This window comes from Oryctolagus cuniculus, chromosome 18 (genome assembly GCF_051225735.1).
Source record: "Oryctolagus cuniculus isolate XC-2025 breed Fujian yellow rabbit chromosome 18, ASM5122573v1, whole genome shotgun sequence".
In the NCBI taxonomy this organism is placed as follows: Eukaryota; Metazoa; Chordata; class Mammalia; order Lagomorpha; family Leporidae; genus Oryctolagus; species Oryctolagus cuniculus.
Window position 1 is genome coordinate 54,657,659 of NC_142884.1, and position 22,739 is coordinate 54,680,397.

At 37.5% G+C, this 22,739-nt stretch overlaps 1 pseudogene; it reads left to right on the top strand.

Annotated features, from left to right (window-relative positions):
* The first annotated feature begins 267 nt into the window (after nucleotides 1-267).
* On the top strand, nucleotides 268-21,320 carry LOC127491403 (inorganic pyrophosphatase 2, mitochondrial-like; annotated as a pseudogene).
* The last annotated feature ends 1,419 nt before the right edge of the window (nucleotides 21,321-22,739 follow it).

A 22,739-nucleotide genomic window follows, 5' to 3' on the forward strand; every position in this document is an offset into this window, starting at 1 on the left:
TGTACTGCCCACCAGCTGGGTGTTCCCCATCCCTAGACAGAACTGGCATGCTGTGATTTACATTTTCCAAGTTCTACTCTGGTTTATACGAGTGCTGGGACAGAGGCAGTTAGGAAGCTGTTGAAATGAAGCGGGTCACAGACAATGATGTCTTATGTTTTGGACCAGTGCTAATAGAGAAGGTAATGAGCGTTCGTGAGATCATAGTTACACTTCTCATTTGCAATCAGCAGGGTTTGAGCATGTGCTGATTCAGCAGCAGTAGTGATGAGAGCACGAGGAGTCCATAATGACATGAAGTTGCTTGCCATGGTCCCTGAAGTAATGCAATGGGGGCAGGAAATGAAGCCCCACTCGGAGGTGGTGAACTCAGAGGGCTACCGTTGCCAGAAGTCATTGAACGAGAAAAGTGACCTGGACTTATTCCCATGGACTTATGCTGTGACTAACAGACACTGCCTAAGAGCAGCAGCCATGGTCCACTCGGCCTTGTTCAGTTATTTCCAGGAGGGAATGGGACCCAGTACTTTTTTGCAAAGTTTCCCAGTTTTTTCAAGAGAAATTTTAAGTCTGGATTTTTGAAATGTTTCCCCTTCACCTCTAGAAAATCAAAACTTAATTAATTAATAAATTAATTCTGGCTCTGAAAACTAACAGAGAACTTGAAGAACTGTTCTACTAAGGTCTTGCATATGAAAAATATTGTAGTCTTGGGTTTTCTGATTTCTATGCTTTCATATTAAAATTACCTCACTACGTTATAGTCTGGCTCTGAATTCCAATCTTTCTGGTTCATTACCATTTAATAGCTATTACTTTTTCTTTGTTTTTTTTTTTTTTTTATTATAACCTTTTCTGATCATCGATCACTTTTCCTGTGATTTCCCATTGTGTCATGCAGAAATCATTTGATGAGAACATCGGGGACAACAGAAGTCCAGTATTTGGAGTTCAAGCACCTGGGTTTAAGTAGTTTAGTTTTCTTTTAACTAGTCAGAGATTGCGTTTATCAAATGCAGTATGAAAACAGTTAAAATTATGCTATCGTTCAAAGGAAGAAATGAGAAAATATCGAAAAAAAGTCTTACATTCTGTAGTACTTTACATATATGCACAAAATAATTATTCTTTAAATTCTTATATCAAGTAGTCACTCTCTTAAAAATATTCATACAATATTCATATATCTTTTGTTAAGTAGTCTGGTTTTTACAAATGAGAATTTTAGCAATATATGTATGTATTCACATAAATGGATTTTTTTTAAAGATTTATTTTATTTACTTGAAAGGCAGAGCTATAGAGAGGCAGAGAGAGAGAGAGAGGTCTTCCAACCGTTGGATCACTGCCCAGGTGGCTGTAACAGCTGGAGCTGTCCCAATCCGAAGCCAGAAGCAAGGATTTTCTTCCAGGTCTCCCATACGGGTGCAGGGGCCCAAGAACTTGGGCCATTTTCTATTGCTCTCCCAGGCCATTGTACAGAGCTGGATTGGAAGTGGAGCACCTGGGACTTGAACCGGTGCCCTAATAGGATGCCGGGATTGCAGGCGGCAGCTTTACCTGCCACACTACAGTGCCAGCCCCATAAACACATGTTTGAGTGTGTATATGTTGGTGTACTATCCACAACATGCCCATATACATATTTATAAATGGCACATACACATGTTTTATTGATTATTTGGGTTGCTCAATTTTATGGCTACTTCATGTAATACAAATAACCAGAAGCTAATATACATTTTCTTAAAGGAAATCATTAAATATATATCAAACATATTTTCATGGGTGTTGTGGTGCACTGGGTTAAACTAAAGCAGTGGGTTAAACTGGGGACAGCACATGATGGGAGACCCAAATGGCATCCCAGGCTCCTGATTTTGGCATAGCTCAGCAATGGCTGTTGTGGGCATTTGCAGAGTGAATCAGAGGATAGAAGATGTCTCCCTCTGTGTTGCTCTGTCTCTCTGTCTCTGTCTCTTTCTCTCTGTGCCACTTAGCATTTCAGATAAACATATGCATTTTAAAAAACTATTTTCATATACCCCATAGAGTCATTTTACAAAAGTTCAATTTTGTAACACAATATAATAAAATATATACAAACTAAAACAAAACAAAATGTTTTAAATTGCTAACACTATTAATAGCTAGGAATTATATCAGAATTGTTCATATTTTCTTTTCAAAATATTTTCCTACTTTTCAAATTATTTACCTTACATTATTATCTTGCTTTATTTGTAAAATCAATCAGCATAATCAAACATATTTCCAGCATTAATAAATCATAACAATCATAATGTTTCTAATAATTTTAATAAAATTAACTAAACTCAAAAGTTCGTGGAAAATATATTATGAAGAAACTATGCATGAGATTCAAATATTTTTGCACCAAATTTAACTTATCTTTTAATTATTTTTTCCTCAAACTCTTTACTATCTTCATATATTGAAGTCCAAATCTCCAATATGAGGATTTTAGGTGGTGGACCCAAACATGATTAGTTTCAGATGATTTCATGATGGTAGAACCCCCAATAAAACTAATGCCCTTCGGACCCACACTGTGGCATAGCAGGGAAAGCCGCCGCCTGCAGTGCTGGAATACCATATGGATGCCAGTTTGATTCCTGGCTGTTCCACTTCCTATCCAGTTCTCTGCTATGGCCTGGGAAAGCAGTACAAGATAGCCCAAGTGATGGGGTCCCTGCAGCCGTGTGGGAGACCCGGAGAAAGCTCCTGGCTCCTGGCTTTGGATCGGCGCAGCTCCAGCTGTTGCAGCCAATTGGGGGAGTGAACCAGTGGGTGAAAGACCTCTCTCTCTCTCTCTCATTCTCTCTCTCTCCCTCTCTGCCTCTTGTCTCTCTGTGTAACTCTTTCAAATAAATAAATAAATCTTTAAAAAGAAAGAAAGAAAGAAACTAGTGCCCCTACGAAAGGAGAAGAAGATGTCAGAAATTAGTGCTTCTTCCATGCAAGAATGCAGTGAGAACTTGGCCATCTGCAAGCCAGGAAGAGGGCTCTGAAGAACTGAAGTTGCCACCCTTGATTGTGGACTCTATAATCTTCAGAACTCTGAGAAAGAAATGTCTTGTTTAACCCAACCAGTCTATGTTTCTTTTTTTTATAGCAGTCAAGTTGACTAAGACATTCTCTAAAATTTAATTTGGACACAGTGTTAAACCTTGAATATTTTGATGAAACTTAAATGTTGGGAAGAATACCTCCCCGGTCAATAGTGCAAACAGATTTTAATCAGCAATGCAAAAAATAGCAGTTCTTCTAACATGCATGAGAAATAATTTAAGCATCTTTGATTATAATAATATTAACTTTATGATTTGTCACTTGTAGGGGAAAATGAGTTTATATCCATGCCTCTTTAAAATGTGCTACGTGTCAAAAGTAAAGTGTATGATTATGAGTTTGCAAGACCAAAATATTTTATAAACTTGCTAATCCTATGAGAAAATTATTAAAAATCACTAGAGAACTTTTTACACATAATTTTCAGATGATTGGGAGATTTTTCTCCAACAGGTTTAAATTCTCAGTTTTAAAAACTATATGGGTATCAAACTTGAGATAGTTTATCCTAAAATTATTTCATGCTGTGTATAAATATTTGATAGCAATATTCAAAAAACAATAACATAGTTGGTGGTTGTATGAATTTTTAAAGGAATTTTGGTCCTAGGAAACAAGCTCAGGTAAAGATTTTGCCTTTATAAATAAAGATGATTCCTTCATGAAAACCAAACTCAATTGAGAGGGAGAGATGCTAAGAGAGAGAAAGGAGGACCAGAGCAAAGGAGAGAGGGAGGGAGAGAGACAGAGACAGAGATATATATAAATGGAGAGAGCAGATTCCAGTTATTATGACCGCTAGCACATTGTTTTTGACTAATGGGTCTTAATAATTATCAGGACACAGTCTGGCTAATAGATTCAAAACTATAAAAACAAATCCATTAGCATATTTTGATAGAGAGTAGCACTAGGACAAAAACATTCTTGTATTTTAGGATTAGCTGATGGATATTAGAAATGAGAACAAATTGAACCAACGTAGAAACAGTTTCTCTCTCTCTTTCCCTTTTTGTTTCACTCTCTTCTCACACTTTGGCCATAGTGTTTCACTTAAAAAGTAAAACTAGTCCATTAACTTCAGCAATTATTGTACTTCCTCTCTTTCCCTTGGTAAAACTAAGATATTTCCAAATCACAACTCAAGATTCATTCCTTAATTAAATACTAATCGACTTTGACAACTCCAAGTCAGCAGACACAGATGCTTCAGATTTGTGATTTATTATTTCAAACAAGACAGGGATAGCTGCTTTTTTTACATTGAAATTATAGTACCATACAATTCTTAATTTGGAAAAGATTTAAAACAAAGTGACAAAACTTGATATTCTCAGCAAAACTAATACAGTCAGATTTATTTATATATTTATTTACTTACTTCCTAACTTTATTTAATTTCAGCTCCCACATATAAGGGAAAACATGTGGTATTTGTCTTTCTGTGTCTGGCTGATTTCACTCAACATGATTTCCTCCTATTGCAACCATTTTGATGCAAATGATAAAATTCCATTCTTTTTTACAGCTGAATGATATCTATCTATATATATATAGATAGATGGATATAAAGAAAATATAGTATATAAATAGCTACCTTTAAACATATTAGTCTCCACACATTTTTTCCTTTAATTGTGAAATATCCAGTCTACAGGAAGGGCACATATTAAAACATCAGCATGGATTCTAAAACTTTTCAAGCAGATGAACACTCAAAGCCATTAAAGACATAATGCCCTATCAGTTTGAATGACAATAATAACTTGACACAGCAATTAGAACATTAATTCCACAGGAAGGTATTACATTATTTCTACATCTCTATTAATAATCTGTTTCCACATGTCTATTAATATAATTAGTGATAGTATGAAAAACATTCAATATTTTTAAATCCTAAAAATTTTTTGAAAGATACCTTTGAAAATGGGTGTGGTATTTTTTCTTCTCTTCTTCTCCAATGACAATACAAAGATATAAGCATCCCAAAGATGTTTATAATAATTTTTTGCACAATCAAGGAGATACACTGGGAGACAGCATGTAGCTGAGTGGATTAAGCCATTTCCTGTGACACCAGCATCCCATAGGAGCAGCAGTTTGAGTCTTGGCTGCTCCACTTCTGATCTAGCTCCCTACTAATGCACCTGGGAAAGCAGCAGATTATGGCCCAAGGACTTGTGCCCTGCCACCCACATGTTAGAGTTCCAGGCTCCTGGCTTCACTTTGGCCTAGCTCCAGACATTGTGTCTATTTGGGGAGTAACCAGTGAACAGAGGACATCTCCCCCTCCATAACTCTGCCTTTCTAATAAATAAAATAAATCTAAAAGAAAAAAAAGATATAGTAGATGTTGAACTGATAAAAACATATTCAAGATTAGAGTTGGAGTTTTGAGATTAGTATTTGGGTTAGATTTGAATGCCATCTTAATCATTTATTTTCATGGTGATTCAGACTAAGTCACTTGGAACTCCTTGAACTTCCATTTCTTCGCTTATTAAAGGAAGATGATAAAATCTACATTACAGAGTAATTATTATAATTCTAAAATCCATTTTAGACTTTGGCATACTGTCTGGAATATTGTGAGATAGTTAAATATCAACTCCTTGTGGTAGTATTATCTTTTAAAGTGTATACAATAATTTATTTTTTAAAAAGATTTATTCATTTATTTGAAAATCAGTTACAGAGAGAGAAGATCATAAACAGAGAGAGAGAGAGATGGGGTGGGGTGGGGTGGGGAGAGAGACAGATGACAGAGATCTAGCAACCTCTGGTTCACTCCCAAAGTGGCCACAGCAGCCAGGCGGCAACTTTACTTGCTATGCCATGATGCTGGCCCCCACACAATGATTTCTAAATTTAATAGGAAAGAGAATTAAATTTGACTCAAGGATACACAGGTAATACGTGTTGGGGCTAGGTTTTTAAAAATGTCACTGAGAATTGACATATCATTTTAGTTAACTACTTATCATAGTGCTTGAGAGATTAAACTCAGCAGTCTCAGTTAGAGACAGAGGGGGTTAGATGCAAGTAACAGGTTCTAATTTCCACAGCAAAGTGGAGCAATTACAGTTTTAACAATATATTGTGTACTCTATAAAGAAACAGAGGTGAAATCAGAAAATCTCCCGAGTACTTACCTACAGTGCCTGCTGCTGGAAATACATAGATACCAATTTGAGTTGTAAGCAGAAAGGAATACACTTGGACTGACCAAGACAAAGAGCCAGGGTGGTCTCCAAACAAAGTCAAGGCTACACAATAAAACAGTTCATAAAATTTATATGGCTTACTTCTAGGAAGGCGATGCAAATTCACTGTGAATTTTGGGAAGCATCATACATATTTAAAAGGGGTTGGGTGCACAAGCCTACTAGGTTTTCCCATATGTTATAGGTTTTCCATGTTCAGTCGAGGGCAGAGATTTAATATTATAATGAAAGGGGTTGAGGCTGGAGCTGCAGCTAACTAGGCTAATCCTCCGCCTGTGGCGCCTGCATCCCAGGTTCTAGTCCGGGTCGGGGCGCAGGATTTGTCCCGGTCGCTCCTCTTCCTGTCCAGCTCTCTGCTGTGGTACGGGAAGGCAGTGGAGGATGGCCCAAGTGCTTGGGCCCTGCACCCGCATGGGAGACCAAGAGGAAGCACCTGGCTCCTGGCTTCGGATCAGCGTGGTGCGCCGGCCACAGCGTGCCAGCCACAGTGGCCATTGGGGGGGGTTAACCAATGGAAAAGGAAGACCTTTCTCTCTGTCTCTCTCTCTCTCACACTGTCCACTCTGCCTGTCAAAAAAAAAAAGAGAGAGAGAGAAAGAGAGAACGAGAGAGAGAAAGAGAGAAAGAGAAAGAGAGAAAGAGAGAGAGAGAGAAAGAGAGAGAAAGAGAAAAAGAAAGAGAGAGAAAGAGAGAGAGAGAGGAAGGAAGGAAGGAAGGAAGGAAGGAAGGAAGGAAGGAAGGAAGGAAGGAAGGAAGGAAGGAAGGAAGGAAGGGGTTGAAGCTTTCTGCATCAAAAAAGGAAAGATGAAGACTCAGCTGCTCCTTACACACAGGATCCTCAACTTGGCTTCAGGCAGGTCAGGGTTCATGATTACTCATCAAGGGGAGTCTCCCACAGAAATGTGACCTCCTCTTAAAAGCTATATCTTGTATCTGTTTACAAGAACCTGATTGATTTTAACCAGGGTTAAAAACAAGGTTGACCATTTTCTTCAAGGAAGCTGTTAAAGAGAGGACTTGGAAAGCTCCAAAAATGCTGTTTTTCATGATTTAATCAGTTTACATTAATATATGTGTTGAAATACGTGTTCCAGAAAGGCAAACAGATACTGCATGTTACTAAAAATAATTTTAGAACAATAAAGTATGATAAGCATTTTTGTTTCCTAACTATGTGCCTTTTCCTCTTCTGACCCAGGCCTTTTATAGCAGTTGTGTCAGACCGTGTGTGAAGCAAGCCAAAGCTAATACAAGAAAGGTTCAAAGGAGTTGGAGCTACAGCACACGGGATATTTATATCAAGATACCTGACAATATGTGGCATTCTTATTTCAGCTTTGGCAGGAATATTAAGGATGCAGAAGCCATGAGAGACAAACCTCTAAGATGGTTCTTTTGCTTCAAACCTGGATTATGACCTTCATCTCATTACTGATTTGGATCCATAAGCAGCAGAAAGGCAGGACTTTCCTTCTGGACTTGACGTTGACTCTGGCTCTTGATGCTGATCCAGCTACTTACCACATCAGATCTTGAAATTTAATCCTGATACTTACACAGCTGAGGGTCAAAGGGATATTCAAGACTTATCCAAGTTCAACCAACACAAAAAGGCATTTTGGCAACTGCTCCTGTAGTAGCGCTCCATGGATGTCCAGTTTGATGTTTCAATGTCCTTATCAGAGCAAGCATACAGAAGTCAAATTTCCGTCTTTATTTTTTATTTGTAACTTGATCTGATGAATGACTCACAGCATTGCACTCAACCAGAAAGTTTCTATTTTCACAGCTTTGGAAAAAGTGTAAAGCAAATCTTTTTCCGTTTTTTTTTAATTTGGAGAAGTTAAAATAAATCGGCAAGAAAACAAATTAATAATACCACATAATGATATTCCATTGTATTAGATACTTTTTTCTACATATGTTAATAATATCAACCAGTTGTGTAGGACATAAAGCATGGCCCAATAATCAGGTGGAAGGTCTCTTGTCTTTTTAAAAAAAAAAAGATTTTATTTATTTATTTGAGATACAGAGTTACAGAGAGCAAGAGGGAGATAATAGCAAGAAAGATCTTCCATCTGGAGGTTCACTACCCAAATGACTGTGGATCCAAAGCTAGGGACCAGGAGCTTCTACCAAGTCTCTCATACAGGTGCAGGGGCCCAAGCACTTGAGCCATCTTCCATTGCTTTCCCAGGCAATGACAGAGAGCTGGATTGGAAGAGGAGTAGCCAGGACTAGAACCGGCACCCATATGGGATGGAGAATTAACCTAATGTGCCACAGTGCCAGCCCACAGTGCCAGTGCCTTTTGAGAAGTTGTTGAACATTAGCAAGGAAATTACTGTCCTCCACTGTTCACACTTCTTCAGTCTACACAAGAAAGCAGTATGCATGTTCTGTATTCTAATACTTGTGTATGTGTGTGTGTATGCATGTATGTATGTCTGTGTGTGTGTCAGTGTTTGCATACTTGTAACTACTAGGTGTAAGATTCTGCCTCTCACAAGTGAAAGCACAATGCTGGTTTCATATTTAAAATGATTGTTATAATGTAATAACTCAGTCAGATGATTTTTTTTTTTTTTACAAGCAGAGTGGACAGTGAGAGAGAGAGACAGGGAGAAAGGTCTTCCTTTTCCGTTGGTTCACCCTCCAATGGCTGCTGCGGCCAGCGTGCTGCGGCCAGCGCACCGCGCTGATCCGAAGCCAGGAGCCAGGTGCTTCTCCTGGTCTCCCATGGGGTGCAGGGCCCAAGCACTTGGGCCATCCTCCACTGCACTCCCTGGCCACAGCAGAGAGCTGGCCTGGAAGAGGGGCAACCAGGACAGAATCCAGTGCCCTGACCAGGACTAGAACCCAGGGTGCAGGCAATGCAGGCAGAGGATTAGCCTATTGAGCTGCGGCACTGGCCAGTCAGATGACATTTTATAAAATATTAAGTGAGATAAAATGTATATAGCACATTGCCAAAATATATATCATCTATGAATTAAATGTTAAGTTCTAAGTGAGAATAGGAAAAAGGAAGGAATTGTTCTGTTTCCTCAACTAAACAAATTATTCAGTCTCAACCATTTTGAAACCTAAAATCACAAATAATAATAGAACTCAGAACAGGTTCATCATAGATGTGCTTGAAATTACCAGAAAGTATGTGTCCCCTATTTAAAGAACAAAAACACTGTTTTAAAGGAAGGGCACTTAGGTATGGAAACCATGGACAATGGAATAAAGAGGGACTTTGCCCAGGCTGCATAGAACACTTGAGTCATGAACGAGTTCAATATACATGTGTGAAATATAATTAAGACTTTATCATTTTGCTCTGAGGATATGAAATAATGCATATGGTTAAAGCTGAAATTTGAAATAAGTTAACTGACGTGACTTCTAGTGGTATAGCAACTTGACTATTTAGCAGTTTTTATTCCATCTTACAAAATACAATTGATTCACCTTGATGAACCCATCACAGATACCAATAACTACTAAAACTATAAAACTGAATAAAGTTTTAGTAACTGACATCCACTGCCATCTAAGCCTACTTTGGGACATGGAATACATCAATAACCCTATTCTGTCTATCATCATTTCTGCTTTATTAAGAGAAGTTTCACCTCCCTCAATGCATCTGCATCTCACATCCATTTATTACCATCTATACTAATAACACCAATGAGTGCAATCATGTTTCATCCATTAAAATTATCTTCCTAATGATCCATTCATGCATTCTATTCATTCCAATTTCTCTAGATTGGAGTCTGTACATGCCATGAGGAGTACCATAGTGAGGAACTTGTATCTCAGGCGATTCTTCATGTTTTTATTAAATGAGAAGAAAGCAACATTATTGTTGAAAAAACTTTAAATCAGAATTTGACATGCATCACAGGCAATCTGCTAAGAGATTGCGTAGACACAAAGAAATCTCCTCCCTTTATATAGTTAGCCAGAAACAACCTGTTACATAATTGTACTCAAGAAAAAACAATAGAATGAGAGGCTTTGACAACACTGTCAAATACATTTAATTCTAAATTCACAAGTAATGGGGTGACTCTATGCTAGCTAATTGACTTTTCCTTGTCATTACAAGAGATAGTTTTTTCACTTCAAGAAAGGAGACCACCAAATACACACACCTAACCTATCAGAAAAACTGAGAGATAAGGAAACTATCTTGATGATTACATTTCAAAATGATGGTTCTCAGCACTTTGAGGAAGACTTTCCTGGGTATTTAGTTTTTTTAAAAAAATTGCAGATTTCATATAGAGAATTTAAAGTCACAATTTTGCTAAAGTGAATGCTTTAATGAAGGGAAGGTTCTCTCTTCTTATGTTGCAAGCTTTTATTTAAAAAAATGCTTGCCTTTCCCTCCTACATGCTTAAAAACATATGTAACTGTATTTTTTATTCTGAATGTTTTGAGTTGCAAATATTTATGATATATTTAGCAATTTGCTTGGTTTAAAATATACAGAGAATGATGTCAGAACTGGAAATTTATACCTTTGCAAAAACCAAACCTACTAAGAAGTGTTCAATATTTACTACAATTCTATAAATATAGAATTCTATAAATATAGAATTTTCATGTTTCCTCCATTTAGTGAGGTTATATTATTCATTTGAAATATGAGTTCATTCATTTATTTTCATAGTTTTGGACTTTTTACCCAGCCTCATTTTTTTTTTAAAAATTTATTATTCTTGAGTGTGGAAAACATTAACTTGATTCCAAAAGATACTGTGTCACTTTTTACCCCTACTCCCCCAATATTTTTCTCTTTTTCACCTTCATCACCCCTTATAGGTAGTAAGTAATATCATTAGCCTATTTTTGCTTCATGTGACTTTTCATTTTATAAAAATTAGCATATATCTGTCTATTTTCTATTGCTCCATATTTCTAATACAAAGATAACATTCTAAAGGTACTTTTTTTAACTCCTTTTTCTCCCCATAATTCCTCAATCTAGGTGATTAACCCAGACTCTTGGAATCAAGTAAACAAATCATTCTATCTCCTTTTTAAATATAAGTGTATTTTTTTTTGCTAAATGACAAATATTTATTTTTATTTTTTTAACTTTTATTACTAGATATAAATTTTCAAAGTACAGTTTATGGATTACAATGGCATTCCCCCCCCATAACTTCCCATCCACCCACAACCCTCCCATCTCCCGCTCCTTCTCCCATTCCATTCACATCAAGATTCATTTTCGATTATTAAGGGTACTTTTTTACTCATTATTTTTTCTCTTAAAATTTCATCCTGGACAGCTCTCCACTTTGGTTCACTTTATCCTTTTCATTGTTTTATTTTGTAGACACAGAATATTCCACTGTGCAGATGTACCACATTTCTCCAACCCCACTTATGTAAAGACATATAAGAGAACACAGATAATTACAAACAGTACTGCAGTTGATTACAGTGTGCATGTATATTGCTGAGTGTATCTTTAGGGTACATTTCCTCTAGTTTTTGTGAACGTAAATAAGCATGCTATTTATACAGAGCAAACCAGGTCCATTATGAGACCCTGTAGCTCATTCCTGCACTGCACTTTCTCATTTTCAGAATTTCCAACAGTGTAAGTCATCCTGAGAGTTGGCCGCTGCAATTTTGACCCAGTAAGAATGATGCCTAGAAATGTAAGAGGTTCTGGTGAATTGTTTCCTGGTATCTTCTGCAAACACTGCATGGTACCTCTTGAGACTTCATTAGGTTCTTCTCCTTTGTTCTACTTCTTCCATCAAAGCACTTAATATTCTGCATTATAATCATTGATTTTCTTGTCAGTCTCTTCTTCTGTAAGGGGAGTCACTACATCTTATTGAACTCCCATCAAATGCCAGGGGCTGTTTAGATGCTTAGGGATACAGAGATGAATAAATGCAGGTGGAAGTAAGGAAAAGATTAACAGTTGAAGATAGGTCATCTGCACCTTATTCATCTAGAGTTTACCATCTCTCATTCCAGATGTTTAATAAAAAGTGGTACTTACTACGTGCAAATTATCTCTTCCTTCTCCTCCAGGGATTTGGAATTGGAGTTATAATATTCTTATGACCCATTTGCCCAAGAGAGTCTGAAACAAATAACTCAGAAACCCTTTGTAGAGATGAGGTTTCACCTAGAATAGTGAATTTTCCATTCTTTAAACTACACATTGTAATAAAAAATAGGAAGAAAAAGGAGATCTTGAGGACAGAACCAAGTCTTATTGATGCTGCTCTTGTAAATAATGCATAGACAATGATATTCTGGACTTCATTGATACTAGCTTTACTACATGAAATAGCAGGCCCACTTTTCCATTGACCGGATTAAAGGGTGCATTATATAGTCAATTGCTAACAAAATAAAATATGTAGTCTTCATTTAGGTAGCTTCAACTTAAAACAAAAAGAATTTTAGGACAGAAAGACTCTATTGAGTTGGTGATTTTTACTAAATAAAAGACCTTTCACAATCTCAGTGATCTTCTGTGTAGACAGTTGTAGTACAAAAAAGTTCCTTATTTAAGGAATTGTTACTTCTGCATTACAGGTAGATTTTGTTTGTGTGTTTGTGTGTTTGTTTTAGATATCCAATCAAAGTACCACTTGTTCCCTGGCTTCAGGTATAAATAACTGATGTGGCTTTCGCAAACATGGTACACTCTGAGTTCACAACTACTGGTCTAAGCATGCTAGCAATGATTCAAGCAAGTTCCAAAATGCACGAGTAAGGACTTCTTGAGAATGAATTCTGCACAGAAGAAAGCAACACCAAGACAGGTAGTGGGAGACAAAGAGCCCCGAAAACACAAGAGCACCTGGATCCAGCTAATACTGAAGCATACACTCTTAACTACTGAGCTACATAAGCCAGTAAGTCTCTAACACGCTCTTCTTTTCTGTTTGACTTCTATGCAACTTTTCAAAGTGAATAAAATACTTTAATTCCTTAAAGAAAGTCTCCTAATTCAAACTGTCATAAGCAAAATGAGTCAAAATAAATATAAAGCAGTATTTTTCAAGCCAAGTCCTTCCTTTATCAATCGATCTTATGAATGTATTGAAAGTGATATAAAAAGAATACATATATTCTTTGATACTATGATAGGGAGTATTTGAATCAAGAAAAAGAGGCAAAGGGACAAAGTAATCATGAAACTGTTGGTCTGAAGAGCAAGAGACATAGGTTTTAATTCTGGCTGTACTTTTAATTAATCTGACATCATTTAATGAAAATAAACTTTCATTTATTCAAGTAAGGAGAGGATCATCAAGTTTGATGCCAATATAAGCTCCTGAATTTTTTAAAAATTTGTATAGTGATAATAATAAGACTCTGTAGGCTCCTTTAAAAATGGATTTCAGAAATTTACTAAGAATTAGATGTATCTAGGGAAGTTCCTGCCCAAACCAAAACATTGTGATATAATGGTTAATATGAATAGTCTTACTTGAATTCATCCTGGTAAGCTTTCATATCTTGTCTAAACAAAAAGGGTTACATCTTGTAAGCTTTATGTGCTTTTGATAAATAATAAATTGGTAGTCAACTCTACCGATTTGGAAGACAGCAGTCACATATGGTCCTGTGGTTCCTGATCTTTATGTCCCAAAAAGACCCTTTCGCTATTTTTTCCTCTCTCTCTAAATGTCTCAAAACAACCAGGAGAAAAATATATGCTCTTGTGACATACTGATTGGAGTTTTGCTTCTGTAGTTAGAAATAACAATTCTCTGTTTCTTTGAACTTAAGTTTTATGACCTGTAAAGTGGGACTGGTGTTGCCTAGAGCAGAGAATTACTAAGAAGTGTGAGTCAGATTTTTGTCTCACTGATTGCTGATGTTTTCTAAGTGTTTTCTTTCCTTGCAGCTCCACTTAACTTTATTTCATTTCCACATTGACTGCAGTGTGTTGCAAATAATGCAAGACAACAGGCATTCCACAGGACTGAAAAGAGAATATTATGGAAATGTTGCTTGGCCTAGTGGTTAAAATACCAATTGTCACAAAATATTTAGGGTGAAAACTTAAACTTTTTAAATGAAATGTTAACGTTTGAATATTAAGAAGCCAGATTTTATCTGACCCGCTAAGAACCTTTAGTATGTATAGCAGGAAATGGAATTTCCAACAGGTTACAAGAAAATACATATACCAGTAATCTCGTCCCTTGTCCCTTTTAGAAGACTACCTTGGTAACAAAGTAAGACATTTTCAAATATGGACAAGGAAACCATGGATGTTCCTGAAAGAGAGAACATGCTAAATACTTTTTCCTGAGGTTCATATAAGATGAGAATTATATCATTGAAATAGTAAACCATCTGACTTATCTCTGAATGTGCAGATCCTCCAAATGTGTCACAATTGTCAAAAAACCTGAAAACTTTTGCAAATAAATTGGGAGGTCACTAAAACTTCCTGAATATAAACACCTTTGTAAGGTAATCATAGAAATACATAACTACTCAAGTGGACTCAAATTTTCCAAATATAAATTTCTTTCTAAGGTTAGTATGAAGGGAGTCTTTATGGAAAATGTATATTATGCATGGATTTCAAAAATTGGTTTTTGCCTCAAAATAAACTTTTCCATGAATATTTTGAAGCCCACTCATAAGGAAATTGCATTACTGATACATTTATAATCTGAGCAAATCTATAAACATTTTCCCAAGACTAACTCACATATGAGCACATGCTCAAATTTATTTCGAAGCATAAAAGGTATCTTGAAGCTCACAGTGTTTCTCAGATTTAACACTCCTGGTTTATTCATCAGCTGAAACATGTCGGTAATTGTATAACCCTCTAAAAAATGTTTAAGTCAGTAAATTGGCCACTGTAGGAAGTATCTATAACCACCACAACCCCAAAGAAATAGGGGCAAGTAATTAGTTGAAGGTGTCTACATTCAATTATGTCATGTACCCAGACAAGTACATCCATGAAATGTGCAAGATTCTGAGCCCTAAATTCATTATAGTTTCTCTTCTAAGCCCAAGGCACGCTACCCTTAATGTTTTGCATTGATTAATCAATGCAACGGTTTCACTGCCATGTTTTACTGATGACTCCTGGCAACAGAGGAGATTTTTTTTAAATTTTCAAAAACCTGAAAGCCCCAGAGTCACAAAACCTGAAATAGAGGCCCTATCTTCTTGGTCTAGATGATAATATGTCCCAAAATTGATGAGGCTCTAAGGGAGAGATCCGCATTAAATACACTGCCAGTAGATTAACACGTGCCATAAAACACCAACGTCAAAATTTCTTCAGGTCAGTAGAACTGCCAAGCACACCGGAATGTCTGCTTAGCTTTCAGCACATTTTTTCCCTAGGCAATCCATGAGTAACTGTAGTTAGCATTCATATACATAGTGAATTTGCTATACAATTTTAGAGTGTAGGATCATGGAGAAAAGGCTGACTTTTATTTATTACAGATCCATTTCTATCCTACAATTGTTTCTAAAGGGAACTGAGATACATCTTTTTTTTTTTTTTAAGATTTATTTATATACTTGAAAGTCAGAGTTACACAGAGAGATAAGGAGAGGCAGAGAGAGAGAGAGAGAGAGAGAGAGAGGTCTTTCATCCACTGGTTCACTCCCCATTTGGCCGCAACAGCCGATGTTGCGCCGATCCGAAGCCAGGAGCTTCTTCCAGGTCTTCCACATCAGTGCAGGGGCCCAAGGATTTGGGCCATCTTCTACTGCTTTCCAAAGCCACAGCAGAGAGCTGAATCAAAAGTGGAGCAGCCAAGACTCGAACCGGCGCCAATATGGGATGCTGGCACTGTAGGCAGGAGCATTACCCTCCACAACACAGTGCCTGTCCCAGATACATCTATCTTTTCTCTCAAGAATATGTCTGTAGAAGATGAGTTACTTAATAAGAAAGAAAAACAAAAGTAAACCGAGAGGGTTTGGCTGTATGGTTTTATGTGAAATCTCACAACCATTGTACTGGGAATAGAAAAGCTATGGCTTTTATTATTTTTATGAAGTATTCTTTGTAGTGCAGGAAGTAAGTACCATATTATGGTACATATTACACCCTGAGATACTTTGTCTATATCAATAGTTCTCAAGCTAGGATGATGTTGACATGACCCACTCTCACAGCGACTTCTGTCAACATCTGAAGATTTTGTTTTGTTTTGTTTATTGTAGCTCAGGGGAAACTGCTACTAACATCCAATGGTTAGAGGCCATAGATGCTAGTAAACGTATTAGGATGAAGAAGATAGCTTCCACTCCAGCTCAAAATGTTGATAGTGAGGATTTTGCAAAATCCATCATATATGTAATTATTGTATATTATTAGGATATATGATAATATAATTTATAATAATATAATAGTATAACATATTCATATATATTTCCAACATTTATGTGATTGTGTGTACTGAAAAATCTCTGTTATCTACATCTTATGTCTAAGATGGGTATGTGAATTAAATTATGTTTATAACTCAAATTTTATCTTTTAAATGTTCATTGATTTTTTCATGTAAACGCAAAGCAGAGCAAAATTCAGAGAGGTGTTGGCTCTGTGGCCTAGTGGGTAAGGCCGCTGCCTGCAGTGCTGGCATCCCATACTGGCATCGATTCGAGTCTTGGCTGCTCCACTTCTGAACCAACTTTCTGCTGTGGCTTGGGAAAGCAGTAGAAGATGGCCCAAGTTCTTGGGTCCCTGCACTGGTGTGGAAGACCTGGAAGAAGCTCCTGGCTTCGGATCAGCACAGCTCCGTTCATTGCAGCCATCTGGGGAGTGAACCAGCAAATGGAAGATTTTCTCTCTGCCTCTGCTTCTCTGTAACTCTGCCTTCCAAATAAATAAATAAATCTTTAAAAAAAATCTTTTAAAGAAATAAAGAAAAGGTTGGCTGTAGCATAACTGTATTGACAGTGTTTAAGAGATAGGTTTTATTAAAAAAGAAAAAAAGGAGAAAAGAGAGAGCTTCTACCTGCTGGTTCACTACCCAGCTTTCCACAACAGCCAAAGCTGGGCCAAGCCAAAGGCAGGCACTCAAACACATTAGCGGGAAGCTATTTTTGATGTGGAGGTGCTAGGTCTTGACCCTTGCACCCTGAAATAGGATGTGGGTGTCACCAAGCAGTGGCTTAATCTGCTGCTCCATAAGACCTGTCCTGTATCACTCAAAATTTAAAGATAAAAGATGGGCTGAGGGTCTCTGTCAGATCTTATTCCTTAAACAGTCTCAGAATCCTGTTTTTTTTTTTTTTCTATATCTTATCTTATGCATCAGAAAAGGAGCTTTATGAGTATGACTTTCATCCTTCTGGAGGGATCTCTTTGCTGCGCTTACATGCCAATGATCTCCCACCATCACGTTTTGGAACCATCCCAAGCCTGTCTACCTTCATGCATACACTTTGTTTTACTTGTGGACTGAGGATTTAGTTTCCATTGTAGAATTGGGTCTGGCAGTCCCTTTTTGAATTGAATGCTGCAAAAACTTCAGCTTTAATTAAAATGATAGTATCACCATTTAAAGGCTAAAATACCTACAAGGACACAAGTAATAATGGCCCAGTTTTATATGGCTTAGAGGGCTGGCTATCGCAAGAATGCTTCTTATGCGCCTGGCTTGCTTTGAGAAAGAGGAAGGCTGCTTTTCTAAAGATATGAATTCTGGATCTGATTGCTTCTGTGAAGAACATTTAAAGAGGGTTAGGCACCTCAGGCTGGAAAAAGAAATCACTTTGTGTTAAAATTTCACAGTTGACTTCAGTGCAAGTTTCATCATTTTTTTCCTGAGCAAACTTGTGCATGGTTTGCAAGGTGTTGAGGAACACAAATCTCACAGAGGTGAAATAGAAATAGGACAGGTAGGTCTTGTTGTGTGTCCCACACAGGGCAACTTGAGAAAATTTAAAACAAACGAAGGACGTTGGAAGAAAAAAAGCAGGTGATGAAATGTGCATATGACTTCCTTAATCCTCATTTCTGCCTAATGACCTTGCTTCCTAGACAATGCAGAGATGATTTACACGGGGCCAAACTCTCACATTTATCTGTCTCTATGCATAAGCTCCTGTCACTTCCCTCTTGCCCCTGCTTTGGGTCATCCTAACCAATGAAATGATACTGAGTTTCAAAAGCAGAGTGAAAAGTTTACTCCTTGGCCAAAGGATAGGGAAGGGGGGCTTCTGCTCTAAGGGTTCTTTCAGGTCCAGGCTGGGGAGGTCTGGGGCTATAGGTTTTAGTAGGGGATGGAGAAGAAGGAAAATGGTTCGTAATTGGTGACATCAAATTTCAGGGAAAGCAGGAGTGATTTCCAGGAACTCAAATTATCCCCACTTCTCTGTTCTTGTGCAGTTAAGATTTGCTCATAGCTCCCATGGGAAAGAGATTTTATTATTATGATGGGAAGTGGGGAAATCTTTGGCCTAGTTTTGCTACCACCTTGGATGTGACTAGTCTAAGTCAGTTACTCTGAGACTACCTCCCACTTTGGCTCCCATTAAGGTAGGAGAGTAATTGGTAGAAATCACAGTGCCGGGGTGGCACTGTGGTGTAGTGGGTTAAAGCCCAAGCCTGCAGCACCAGCATCCCATATGGGCACCAGTTTGTGTCCCGGCTACTCCGCTTCTGATCCAGCTCCCTGCTAACGGACCTGGGAAATTAGCGGAGGATGGCCCAAGTCTTTAGGCCTCTCTTCCCATGTTAGAGACCCAGAGGAAGCTCCTGGCTCCTGGCTTCAGATCAGCTCAACCCCAGCCATTGTGGCCATTTGCAGAGTGAACCAGTGGATTAAAGATCTCTGTAACTTTGTCTTTCAAAAAAGAAAGAAAGAAAGAAAGAAAGAAAGAAAGAAAGAAAGAAAGAAAGAAAGAAAGAAAGAAGCTCAATAGAACAGATGAAAATGAACAACAACAAAAAGGAAATGTGACACTAAGTCTGGCCTTCCACAAAGAAAAGGGCATTGGATTTCATTAAAAAGAAGAAGAAGAAATCTCAGGGCCTTTATCCTGGGGTTTATCCCCTGGTAACACTCCTATATACGACTGTAGTATCTCTGGTAAATTTGAAATTTTGATTGCCTTGCTTCTTATATAAGCTGTTCCCGCACTCACATAACCAGTTTCATAAAGATAAGGGCTTCATATTCTGTTCTATACAATGTTGTATCTGTTATGCCAAGTAGACCACTTAAAACTTGATTGGAAGACAAATGATATTCTGAATTATATTAAAAATGCCATGATTTCAAATGTAAAAGAGGGTATGCAGTGGGAGCTTGACTGGCTGCTCAAGGGATCTTTTCTAGGGGGTGTGCCACCGTGCGTGTTGACCAACATCCAAGATGTGGCACTCAGCATAGCAGCATCAGAAGTAGTTCAGCAGACAATCTACAACATTTGCAATAAATAAAGCCAAATAATTGAGTTTATTTTCTAGCACAAGTTTGTCAGTATGAGATGAATGAAATACCTTACACTACAGCCATATTTCTAAAAGTTCTTTAACATCGCATGTTTTAGAAGAAATTTTAATGAAAGGAAAGACACAGTATTTTGTAAATTACAAATAAAAACTAGAAAATGGTATAAAACAATGTAGTTATAAATATATAAATCAATTTTTAAAAATGGTTGTATCTGCATAGTAGTTGGAGATATTTTTTCTTCTATGACTTTGTATATTTTTGAATTTCACTGTCTTGCCCTGTTTCTCTTGGCATCTGTATGCATACACAGGGAATATTATACTCTAATTTTCTATATTCTATGCGATGTACATGTACAGATATATTAAACCTACAATTTACTTAACACTCTGTTTGGGGCTTATGTTTCTGATTAGAATGCTAATTACTGAGGTGGATACAATCCTTGTGTAAAGGACCAAACTGGTTACAGAAACAGAAATCATCTTCCAAGGTAAAGAAATCAAGGTCAAGATTAACCTAGGAATAAAGTCATCATTTTCAGATGCCACACTGTTCTCAGAGAAAGTGGCTGTTGTGCTCTGAATAGTAATGCTTTAAGAATCTCAGTGAGAGTTGGGGAAGGAGGGCCGGAGGTCCCAGCCCGGCCGCCCACCCACTGGGGCAGAGCCCAGTACAATGTGGCTCTTCTCGCCAGGGGTAGTGGAGTCTGATGAGGGCCCAGCTCCCAGAAATGTTTGTTTCTACTCACAGAGAATGTAATTGGTCACCACATTTCCCCCTTTCATGATATTGCTCTGAAAATAGACTCTAAAGACAATTATTTTAATATGGTTGTAGAAGTACTTTGGTGGACAAATGCCAAAATGGAGGTTACCACCAAGGAGCCATTGAATTCCATTAAACAAGATATAAAACATGGCAAACTACTCTATGTGGGGAATATCCTCCCTCACAAGGGTTACATACGGAATTACGGTGTTCTTTCAGACTTGAAAGATCCAGTTGAACAGATAAGAGCACGAACTGCTGTGGAGACAATGATCCTATTGATGTTTGTGAAATAGGCTCAAAGGTTCTTACTCATGCAGAGGTTACTCATGTGAAGATTCTTGGAATTTTGATTCTGATTGATGCAGGTGAAACAGATTGGTAATTAATTAGTATCCGTGTGATTGATCCTGAAGCCTCAAGGTTTGATGATATCGATGATGTTAAGAAGCTCAAACCTGGTGACCTGGGAGCTACTCTTAACTGGTGTAAACTTTAAAATGTACCAGATGGAAAACCAGAAAACCAGTTTGTTGTTAATGGAGAATTCAGAAACAAGGCTTTTGCTCTTGAAGTTATTAGATCTACTCATGATGGCTGGATAGCGTTGCTCATGAAGAAGTGTGATGGAAGGCCAATAAATTCCAAAAACATGCAGGTATTTGATAGTCCTTTCCTTTGTACTCAAAAGGAAGCAAGATCATTCATTGAATTGAATTTTCATCTTCACTGAATAAAGAAAATAATGAAGAAGAGCAAATATGGCACTTCCTTGGCAAGTGATTGATTCCTTTGAACTTCTGCCATCAAGATTTCCAGCTCTGGGGACTCCAAGTCTCCTTCTCCCTAAGCACTGTATTTGCTAACTTCCTGTTGGATCTTTTACCCCAAAACTTTTTAAGGCATGTAACATATAAATAAACATTGAATTTTTGAAAAAAAATGATTCTGAGTGAGAAATTTGGAGCTCTTTTTCTTCTTAACATGAGAACACATCAAAACAATCATTTCTTACACATGATAATTAAATTTTAGCTATTTTTTATTTATCTGCTTAGGCTTTCCACCCCCAAGAAACCTAGATTTGAGTATAAGGATGCCTTGGCTATGTGCAAGATCCCAGTTCATGTGAGAATTGTCACTGGAAGTACCAACAATACATCCTGTGCAGATGTCTCAATGGGGGCTATATTTTAAAGTCTGTTGCTAGTATTAGTAGCCAGATACAAGAGGGCAATGTAAAATAAAAGACAAAAATAAACAGCCCATTTGACAAAGCTCCTGGGATCACCCAGAATTACTCAGGAGACTTTATATTGGAAGAGCATTAAAAGGTGGAGGCAAGCATTAGTAAAACAAAATGTACAATAACTTCTGCCACCATACAAAAGAAAACAACTAAAACATGACAATCCCCATTTCCACTATTTATACAGAAAGATCCCTCATTTTGATTTTTTTTTCTTTTAAAGATCTTATTTATTTATTTAAGAGATAGAGTTACAGACAGAGGGAGAGACAGAGAGAAAGGTTTTCCACCCACTGATTCACTCCCCAAATGGCAGCAAGGGCCGGAGTTGGGCCAATCCAAAGCCTGGAGCCAGAAACTTCTTCCAGGTTTCCCATGTGGGTACAGGGGCCCAAGCACTCAGGCCATCTTCCACTGCTTTCACAGGCCATAGCAGAGAGCAGCGAGGACTTGAACTGGTGCCAATATGGGATGCAGGTGCCACAGGCAGAAGGTTAGCCTACCAAACCACAGCACCAGCCTCAAGTGCCTTTGTTTATGTAGTTCAATTAATTTATGTTTATTTACTTACATTGTATGCTTTATACAACAGGTAATTAGAGAGTAGCTAAATTTCTAATCAAAATTTTACTTGAAGTGGATATTAGCAAGAAAAGCAGCTAGAAGGATTATAAGGAAAAAGTTCCTTCAGGAATGGTGAATCCTGAAGAAGTAGGAGGGGAACAGTGAGAGCTCACATCAATTCTGGTGAACTGCAGATGTAGTCTTGGCGTGAGAGTCTCAGTAGACAGGGAAACACCTTTCCCTCTCGTGGTTCACTGATGAGATGGAACTAGCTTACCTTTTTGGTTCTTTTGGTCACAATCGCTGACAAAAAATTTTTAATATCTATTAATTTTATTTTCATATACCTGAAATACATAGAGAGCATCTTTTGTCAGCTTATTCATTCT